Source organism: Lissotriton vulgaris, chromosome 8 (genome assembly GCF_964263255.1).
Source record: "Lissotriton vulgaris chromosome 8, aLisVul1.2, whole genome shotgun sequence".
Classification (NCBI taxonomy): Eukaryota; Metazoa; Chordata; class Amphibia; order Caudata; family Salamandridae; genus Lissotriton; species Lissotriton vulgaris.
The window spans coordinates 1,258,749,507-1,258,760,094 of NC_141696.1; positions in this window are offsets into that span (position 1 = coordinate 1,258,749,507).

Consider the following 10,588-nt stretch of genomic DNA (forward strand, 5'->3'; position numbering starts at 1 on the left):
TGCTTCTGTTATTCAACCACGTCTGAAATTCATTCAACTCATTTACATCCCCTGACCAAATCATTAGAACATCATCGATGTAGCGTTTCCAGATATCAATTTTGTCCAAAAACAGATTTGCCAGGTCGTAAAAGTGTTCCTCCTCATATTTGTCCAGGAATATATTTGCCAGGCTCGGGCATATGTTGCGCCCAAACCCCTTTACATTGATAATAAAATTGTCTTCTGAAAACAAAGTAGTTCTTCCTCCTCGCTATTTCTAGTAAACTGATCAAAAAATCAGTTGGGATCCAATGTGGTCTACTTCTTTTGTTCAATGTTATTCTGATTACTTCTATTGCTCTGTCCTGGGGGATTGACGTATATAAGGACGATACATCAAGTGTGACAAGTATTTGTTTGTCACCATCAAATGGTTGCCCCTCCAGCAGTTGGATAATGTGCATGCTATCCCGCACATAGGACTTCGTAGTTGGCAACCACGGCTGCAGAAAGTGATCAATAAATTGATTCAAAGGTTCGAGGATCGACTCACAGCCAGAGACTATGGGTCTCCCAGGCGGGTTCTCAAGTCTTTTATGCACGTTCGGCAAGGTATATGTTGTTGGTACCCTAGGCTCCTGTTGATTAAGGAAATCATGTTCATGTTGACTCAAGAAACCCTCATCTTATGCAGCTCGTATAGTTTCTTCTATAAGTGTTTTGATCTCTGATGTGGGATCCTTTGGAATCTTTCGGTAGCTGTCCACTACCTGTAGTTGTTGTTCAATCTCATTAATATCGTCTAGTGTATTTTGTACCACTATGGCTCCTCCTTTATCCGCCGCCTTTATCACTATAGCATAATTTTTAGCAAGATCATGTCGTGCCATTTTCTCCTCTTTGCTCGTGTTGTATTTTATATATTTCCTTTCTCCCAGTAGTTGCATAGTATCCTCCAGGCCAATATTCTGTCACTCAGCATAAATGAGGCTGGTGTGAATGTTGAGGGTGGTCTGAAAGGCGTTGCTGCCAATGCTGGCGTGTAGGTATTTTTAGCAAAGAAATACTTCAATCTGATCTTTCGGAAGAATCTTTGTAGTTCCAATCTCACCTGAAAAGAGTCTGATATGGTGGTCAGTACATATGATAAGCCTCTAGCTAAGATGTCTAATTCTGCTCTAGTCATGGTGTAATTAGATAGGTTGATAACTGGATCTTGTTGCAACCCAACAGTCCTTGCTCGTATTGCATCCTGTAGTGGGACGGGAGTATCCTCAAGGGTGATGCAGTTATACCCCGTCTCTCCAAAGACCAGTTCAACAGTCAATGTTTGGTCATTTATCACTGGTTGGGGAAGAATGCGCTCCGATGTACCCAATGGTATATCGGAAATGTGTTCTCCTGCAGGGCTAGCTACCATCTGTAGGTTTGCCTCCTTGTAGAGATCTCTCCATATACCTCTGGCTGGTAAAATCTGACTCGGGAGGTTCCCGGTCTGGTTTTCGCCCGGCCTACCCATCGCTTGGGTCGTTCCCAGTTCTGTTTCCTCCCCCCACCTCTGTTCCCCCTGGGGTGGCTGTCCCCTAAATAATTATGGGGACCTTGATAGTCTGAACTACTGGTAGAGGGTCTTACGTTCTCTGAATCGGAGCTATTTCCTACAGACTAGTCTGAGAAGGTATTAAACCATCGTGGACCTTGTCTCCCTCTGTTAGTGAAAAATCCCTGGCTTTCCTGCGGATAGGTTTCGTCGGCAAGGTAGGGGTATGTCAGCTTTTTATCGTAGTTCCATACGTCGTTAGTGAGTTTATCTAGCTTTTTACCAAGTGTAACTGTATTAAATTCAGACAGGGTTTTTTTCCGCACGCTTCAATGCCTCCTTGACATTTGTGAGTGCCGAATCACCCAATATCTCACTCTTGAGTTCTGCAATTTCTTGTGTCAATTCTTTGACGTATTCAATGGCAGTCTCCACACCGAGCACCATCCAGTGCCTGGAACAATTATTCGCCACGTAGCTAAAGCCCTCCCTGAATTTGGGTACGTCTATAAATATAGCTGGCTCGTTGCGAACCTGGAGGCCTTTTGGAATTATGTTTGCTTCTAAATATTTCGTCAAGACATGCCCATGGAGACGCGATCTAATTAACTTTTTCTCCAATCTCTCTAATTTCGCACTTAAACCAGCATCGGATGGAATTCTCTCGTTCCCCAAGAGAAAGCTAGAGGCACCTTGTTCTTGAATTAGTTTAGCTATATATTCATCAGTGTAAGACAAGGTTTCCTTGTCGGACATATTCAAAACACCCACAAAGTTCTTATAATTCAAACAATACAGTTGTCCTTGTAAAAAAACGATAATTAATCAAGATAAACAACAAACAACAATTAATGAGAGTAAAACACCCTCGCAGGCATACACCTGCACCGTATATCATAAATCGCTATGGGGTAACCCATAGCGATTTATGATTTCCCAACACTAGCATCACAAGCATGACGTACTGTACATAGAACAGTGTGATGCGAGGGGTTCAGATTAGACCAGATTGCAGAAAGCAGGAAAGGATGTAAATGGTCGCATTAATATGTGATTGGTCAAAACCGTACACAGCAATGTATAGCAAGTGTGTATGCAGGCAGGGCATTTTGTTCACTGGTGACCATTACACAGTCCTCACGAAAGCAACGGGATTTAAAAATTACCAACAAAGATCTGGCTTTCATCAGATGACAGCATCTTTAAAGGTGTGTCACTTGCTCAACGTTTTCATTTGATGTCTGTCGAGAATTTAGGTCACCTAGAAATAGATGTCCCGCCGTGTGACCCATGTACATAGCAGCGGAGGGAAGCCGCTTTTATTGTAAAAAATCTTGTTTACTAAATGAGCCCATGAAACCAACCTGTGCACGCAACCCAGGAGTTTCACGGCTTGCCTTCGCAAACTGCCTAAGAAGAGCAGAGCCTTAATATAAAACACTTTAAGGCAGGAGGTAGATTAGGAACGTGTAGGCCCCTTTAATGGATTCCAAGAACTGACAGCAGCGCTCAAGGAGCAGGAGGCCTCCGCCTGGCTACACGTGCTCCAAGTGTGTGGCCTAAGACACTAGAAGGCAACTGCATCTCCGCTCGTCTCGTGCACAATGCCATCACTGACGCTGTGCGTGAGGCGAAAAAGCAGTACTGTTGCCTCACCATAAAGACATGACCAATCAATCTGTGGCTTCAAAATGTAGCCACTAAGTGACTGGTCATTTCTTTAATCAATCCTCCCCGTGCTGTTTTGAAAGCACAGGCCCGCAGAAACAGGCAAGTCCGCCAAAACGAATCCAGGCTTTGCTCTTCTACTGAAAGGTTCACAAGAGCAAAACCTGGATTGGTTCAGACAGGTGAGCCCAATGCTCCAGAGTCCAGAGGGTCTGCGCTGTGTTCTCCTAGACTCCCAAACAAAGCAATTGCATGTATATAGCGCTTACTACCCCTGCCATAGTCACCTCCAAAGGAGGGGGGAGGGAAACATTCAAACACTCAAGAGAAGGAGCAGACCCTGCACTTGTGCAGTGCTACCAGGCAACCCCATGCTCAGCTTCTTTGACTTTAAGCCTAACGTCCATAGAGCCAGATACATTGGTTTGAACAAGGGGCACTATGACAGTTCTGCCATGTGAGAGTGTGGTCTTTGAGGATGTATGAACGCGTATATGTGAATGAGCGCCTGTCGTATCTACATGTTGCACAGGACAAACTTTCAACATAGGTGGTAGCGTTACATGTATGACGCAAACATATGATCCTTTATTTTTAAAGTGCAGAAAGGTTTTCTGCAAAAATGTTCATAATATGGAACATTTTCTGTACTTTAAATTTCTCCCACAGGCTGTATGTTCGTTATAAATATGACACTGTCTCACAGCCGCTGGGAGCGAGATGCCTGCTTTGTGTAAATGCGTCACTTTGAAACGGGAGAACACAATGCAATATTTATAACAGAAATATATAGCCATTAGTTTAAATGAGAGAAATTTAAGGGAAGGAACATGCTACATTAAATATTACGGTGTAATTGGTTTAATTGAAAGCAGTGAAAAAGAATGACTGAATGTTTCATAGAAACATTGTTCTTCACTTAAATATCTCATTTAAAAATATGACTATTTATGTTATAAATATGGCAGCGTCTAATGGCAACTGGGAGCAAGAGACCTGCTGTTTGTAAACAGGACAATCAAAAATGTTAGAACATTTAAATTAAGTGTTAATGTTAGGGCAACTCTTCGTTTTAATTTACCCCCATTTAAAAGCATCCAGAAACATAATTTTGTTCTCACACTCCAATATTGAGTTGACAAGGACTTTGATTTAAGATTTAAATACCTCAGTTCTTCACTTCTGTGCCCTGGGTCATAAAGCGGATTCCAGCAATGTATAAGAGCCTGCTATCTGCAGCCTGAAGATAATAGTGTAAAACAAACACAACCTTCCTGAACTTTGAAGAAACAAGCATTGGCAAAGCCAATTGGTCTCACCTTTGGGAGCTTTTGTTTAGCCATTTAGCACATTCTCTTGACATCAAATGTTTGTGGTAAATCATCTAGGACATACTGGCCCTATTACTACCAGGCATTAAAGTCATTTGACAGAGTTGGCATGTGCAGTCTATGGCACTGGTGCCCTGCCATTTTCAAGTCATTAAAGACTTCAAACTGACTATAATACACAAAGGTAAAATATACTATTTTTCTATAACTCATTAATGCCCCTTTACAATTTTGGCATTTACAATAAATGGCATTGGTGACCTTCCATCTCGCCATGTCCTTTAAGATGCCAGACAGTCTTTATCACACCGATGTGCTAATACTGCCAGTCATTTGATGCACTCACATTGCCCAGCACATGGCAGCTAAGCTACAGAGTGCCCGTTAATTACCACAGACAGTGATGCCTTATAACTCCTGGAGATACAGTTCACGGCTCACTGGCCCGTACCTGGCACTGCTAATGCCAGCTCTTTTTTCGCTGACCTTTCATATGAGCCCTTGTGCAACTCCTGGTCTTGGTTTGTATTCAAAGCGCACATGCGCACAGCTACCTGGTGGCAGCACAGCATGTTGGGAACTGTAGTCTGCTTAGCAATAATCCTGCACATTATAACCTCTGCAAGAGAGAACAGACAATAAGCAGAGTCCCTGAAGAGACCGTGGCTATCTTGGTGTGGTGCGATCCACATCCACAAGGGAAATACAAACATGCACAGAGGAAATAAAATATTTGTTTCATTAAAAAAATTAAAATACTAACATATCATTTCATGCGATACAGTGTCTTTATTCTCCAGGTCATGACTACAGGAAGGGGGATGGGAAAAAACCATTACAAGTGTGACTGTGAAAATGAAATTCAAATAATGCTGCCTAATTATACTAAGAGCTACTCCCAAGCAGTTCTCATCCTGAGACATGGATTCCGGTTGCCTGGTATTGCACATACATATGCCACAGCAGGGAGTGTGCCCGTCTACTATTTAGGGCAGTACTCGCGAGGGCATTTACAAACTGAGTGCCCCCACTTCGCTGTGCTATTCGGCTATCTTAGGAGTGTAGGCATGACCCTTTTGTGCCAGTGATTTCATGTTAAATTCATTTATTTTTAGTTATGTTTTGTATAGTGTGAATAAGACCCCAATGGGTATCAGAATGCTTCACAATTTGGAGTGCAGTAAATAAGAAAGGGATTCAAACCAATGTCATTTTAGAATGCATGCAAGCAACCAGTGACAAGGGGGTATCAAAGGGACATCACATTTACATAATACAAACGTACTATGAGAAGAACACATAACTTATGAGTATAACAAATCAACTCTGGACTTCACAAGTAATAGTCTAACATAGTAGTTAGTCCGAGGGCAGTGAGTGTGACAAATCAGGCATGTTCAATTAGGCAAGAACTGGGTCATAAGGATTATTTGCACTTCCTTTTTAAAAGAAGCTATTGACGAGATTCTGCGGACTTCCGGTGGAAGAGAGTTCCAGCTCTGCTGTCCGCGCCTGAGAAAGCTCTGTGCCTCATCTCTTTTTGCAGAAAATCTGTGGTTTCAAGAGGAGTTTGCACTTCTAGATGATCTGCCCCTTTCTGATCGTTCTACCTTTTGCGCCAAGTAACAGGGGGTGTTGAAATGGAGGGCTTCTTGAGTCATGCCGCCTATCTTTAGTTGTATTCTTGCTTCAAGTGGCAACCAATTTAGGGATGGGCAAATGTGAAGGTTTCTCTTTGTACCGTAATCACTCTAGCTGCAGCATTCAGGGAAGCCCTTAGTGGGGCCAAGGTATATTTGTGGAGGCCACAGAGCGTAGCACTGCCATAGTCTAGCCTTGGCGGACCACTGGCTTGAAGTCATCTTGTTGGAGGAATGGTTTGAGATTCTTAAGTATCCTCATTTCTGGCAAAGGACCGTGCAGCAGTTTTTTGTTTTCATGGGGATAAGTAGTAGAGTGCTGGAACTCCTGAGGTTACTTGTCTGACCAGCCCTCGAGTTTGGCAGCCAAATACTCACTTTTTCATGTGTGCAGGGATTTATGTGTGAGGCAGGCAGTTCTGTATTTGGCACACAGTTTGATTGGGAGCCATTTTAGTTCTCAGAGTGCTGGTGAGATACAATTGTATTTCCCGATTCCAGTGACCATTCTAGCTGCTGCGTTGAGTAGTTTTGAGGGGTGCTAGGTGAGATTTTGTTATACCAGTGAGGGTGTCATTCCCATAAGAATGGATAGCATCAGTGATTGGGTGGCTTTTTTTAAGGTCATTTGTTGGGAGGAAGGGTTTTATTTTGTTAAGTAACTTCAGGTTGACAAAGGCACTCTTTGCGGAGTTCTTGATGTGATTGGCCATATCGAGTTTTGAGTCTAGGGTAATTCCTAATGATTTAACGGAGTGGGTAAGAGTGTGCTTGCCGTTAAGAACTTCTAAAGCTTTTAGCCAGTCTGGATTATGAGGGTGCTCCTCTTTGTTGGAGATGAGGAGTATTTCAGTTTTGGTTTGGACGAGTTTTAAGTGGTTAAGCAACAGCTAATGTTGGATTTCTTTAAGAGTGACATTTAAACTGTGATGTCATCAATGGAGGGGGTTTCAAGATAGACTTGGGAGTCATCTGCATAGAGGTAGAAAGGGATGTTAGCATTTTTGAGTAGGGTGCTGAGGGGTTCAATGTAAATGTTGAACAGTTGAGAGAGCACTGAACCAGGGGGGAACGCCCCTGTTGACAGGGTGTAGGCGGAGGTAAAGTTTTTTTAATTTTTTATCCTTGGTGAGCAGCCGTGTAAGAAAGCAAACCAGCGTAGGACCAGCCTGGATGAGAAGTTGGTGATCAACCATGTCAAAGGCTACCAACAGGTCTAGGATGATGAGGCGGCAGCATTGGTCAGTATCAAGGTATTTATAGATGTTGTCTGTGATGTTAAGGATCACAGTTTTGGTGCTGTAGCCTTTTCTAAAACCCAATCGGGAGGGTCAAGAAGGTTGATGTTATCCATGTGCAGGGTCAGGTTTTAGAGGACACATTTTTCCGGGATAGTGGATAGGAGGGAGGAGATTGGCGACAGGTCTTGTTTATTCAGTTTTTCGGAGGCAAGGCCTGTTTTTTTTTTTAGTAGTGGGAAGGGCCAAAAACAGGGATGAAGGGTTTAGCCCTGCGAATTCTAAGCGCTACCATTTATAATAAAAAAAACTTCGCGGATTCTGCGTTGGACATCAACATAAGTGAGGTATCATTTTACTTGGGAGACCTGTGCGATCTTGTAGCGGGTACTTGGCCCACCCACAAGAGTGAAGTACCATTTTAATCAGGAGACCTGGGGGATGTTGGTGATAGGAAATTTGGGCTTCTTATACATTAAAACGAAGCTCGAGTGTAGGTTTTAATAGTAGATACCCAGCACAGAATAAAGAGTATCACACAGCTAGGGATATCTAACCCATTTTTAGCATAGGTAGAGGACAAAGTAGTGGTTCTCGTACCCTAGGGGGTTAGGTGCACATGAATGTAACTAGGTAGAATCACCTTTTGAGTAGTTTATTATTTCCTTTTTACAAACTATGGAAACCATTACCCTACCCGCCCCCCCCTTCCCCCCCCCCCCCCCACTGCGAGCCAAGGATTGGTATCGTATCTTCAGAAGACTATTCAAGAGTCGGCTCTTTCCTTCATGACCACCACACAAATGTACTGTGCATGTAGATGTACATAACTTGATTATATGTATTTAGATGAGCAGCTTTGTACATATACTAGTTTAAAAAAACATGATATTCTTTAGGTCTGCTTAACAAATGTATATATTAAGGTAAAAAATGCACACGTTTCATGCTTAACCTGTATATAGAACTCTACATATTTTTCACGTTATATATAGTCTCACTATCACATAGTCAATATAATCATACTTACATCTATAAGTGTCTTGCTATTGAAATAGCAAAGAAAATAAATGAACAAAGTCTTTTTTTTTAAAAAACACAAAATAGCTTTACCTACAGCAACACCTGTAAGTCAATTTCAGACTATGTATCCATACAGGCACATATGGAACTTTATACAATTTAAAAGTTTATGTATACCCTTTCTATAGTTATGTAGCTATATATTAACTTTACTCCTATTGTAGATTGTTTTCAAAAAGCCTTCCAAATCACTCCAATTTACTGTTTGGTCTCATCCTATACATTTCAACATATCCTCCACCGATTTGTTCCAAACCTCATTCTACTACTCTTATTTACTTAAGACTTTGACTCTCCCCTCCTCAACTCGCCACAAAACCTCATTCTACTGCTATGAGGCCCTTTGACACTTCCCTTTATTCCCCCTGGACTCATCCCGAAATCTTATTTTACTAGGATATCCAAAATAGCACTTCGACTGTTCCTACCTCTATCCCTACAACTGGTCTCAAACCTCAACTTACTAGTATGATCTCCCTAATAACCCTTTATTTCTTCCTTTGACACATCCCAAACCTCACCTTACTAATATGACACCCAAATACCACCACCTAGACTCTTTCCTCCTCTGACCCTCCTTTATCATACTCAAATTAAGATTCACATGTCCACTGCTCAAAATAACAGTTCCCTATACTAAATCACCTCTAATCCCTTGGGTTCAGGAGCAGCATGCCCTCGTCCGGGGTAGTAAGCAATATATATATATATAAAATTACAATAAAACCAGATAACACCCAAGAATGCAGGCAAAAGACCTGGATTGGAGCCAGCTAGTGGCACATTGACCTCAGAAACGTATACGCTATGACTTTGAGAAGGCACTGGCTATAAAGGAGATGACTTTATACAATACTTTTTAACAAGGGTAAGGCAGCAATTTCAAGACAGCAAATAGATTGAGCTTTCAGAACTGGAATAGGTATTTTTAAAGGGGTACATGCCTGTAAAAACACATACTGAGCTGGTCTTCCAAGAATCGGAAAAAATAATTTTTCTAGAAAGAACTAGACTGAATTTTCCAGAAAGAAGATTGGCTGGCGCTTTCGGTAAGGGGAACTATATGGCAGCTTTGAGAGAAGTGTGAGACAAGCCAGGCATGGCTAAGCTGGCCCATGCCCAGGGCACCAAGGAACTGTGATAAGATCCTGCAAGAAGCAGCACCCCTTCTCATTTCACTGTAGCTTTAATTGCTTTCAATCATTACATTATGGATGTCCAGATTGAACACCCTTTAAACCCATTCTTTTTTCTCCCATCTTCCTCTACAAGTCCTTGCACCACGAATCCATCATTGGCCTCCCTCCTTTCCCTTCTCACGTGGCATCGGGCTGGCTGAGCTATGGGTTGGAGCAGTCACTGCCCCAGTTCAGGTACTCAGGCCTCAATCTTTAACCCCTTTGATGCTGGTGACAAAGCCAGCTCGTCATGGGCGTTCCCTGCGCTGCGCGCATGACTAGCTGGCTTTGTCACGTAACCCGCGATTTCAAATTTCAGCGCACAGCGGGAAAACACGCTAGCGCACAGGCGGTTAATGAATGCAAAAACCAGTTGATGGACAGAATGCAGAACAATGTCATACATTCAACCCAGTACAGAGTACTGGGCCTAAATCCATCTTTTTTTGCACTCCACACCACCCCAGTTCAGACATGGCCATATGCAAATCAGTCTCACCCTGTGCCTAATGGAACAGTCCAGCCCAAACTACCAAGCCACGCATTCCCTGGACCGGAAACAAGCTTCAGAGGACCGGTTTCTAGCATTCCAGCCGTCTTCAGCCCGGCTTGCTTGAATCCAGTGGTGTGGAGAGCATGGGACTCACATCTGGGCATACCCATCCCACTCGGGTGACAAATGCAAAAAACAGTTGGACAGAATGCAGAACAATGTCAACGCCCAGATCTCTGTACTGAGGTGAATGTATGATATTGATCTGCATTTTGTCCATCAACTGTTTTGCATTTGTCACCGCGAGTGGGATGGGTATGCTGAGTCCCATGCTCTCCACACCACTGGAGTCAAGCTATCCGGGCTGAAGACGGCTGATAGCCGAAACCTGCCATAGGCTGCTTGATTCCGGTCCAGGAAAGGCATGGCTTGGCA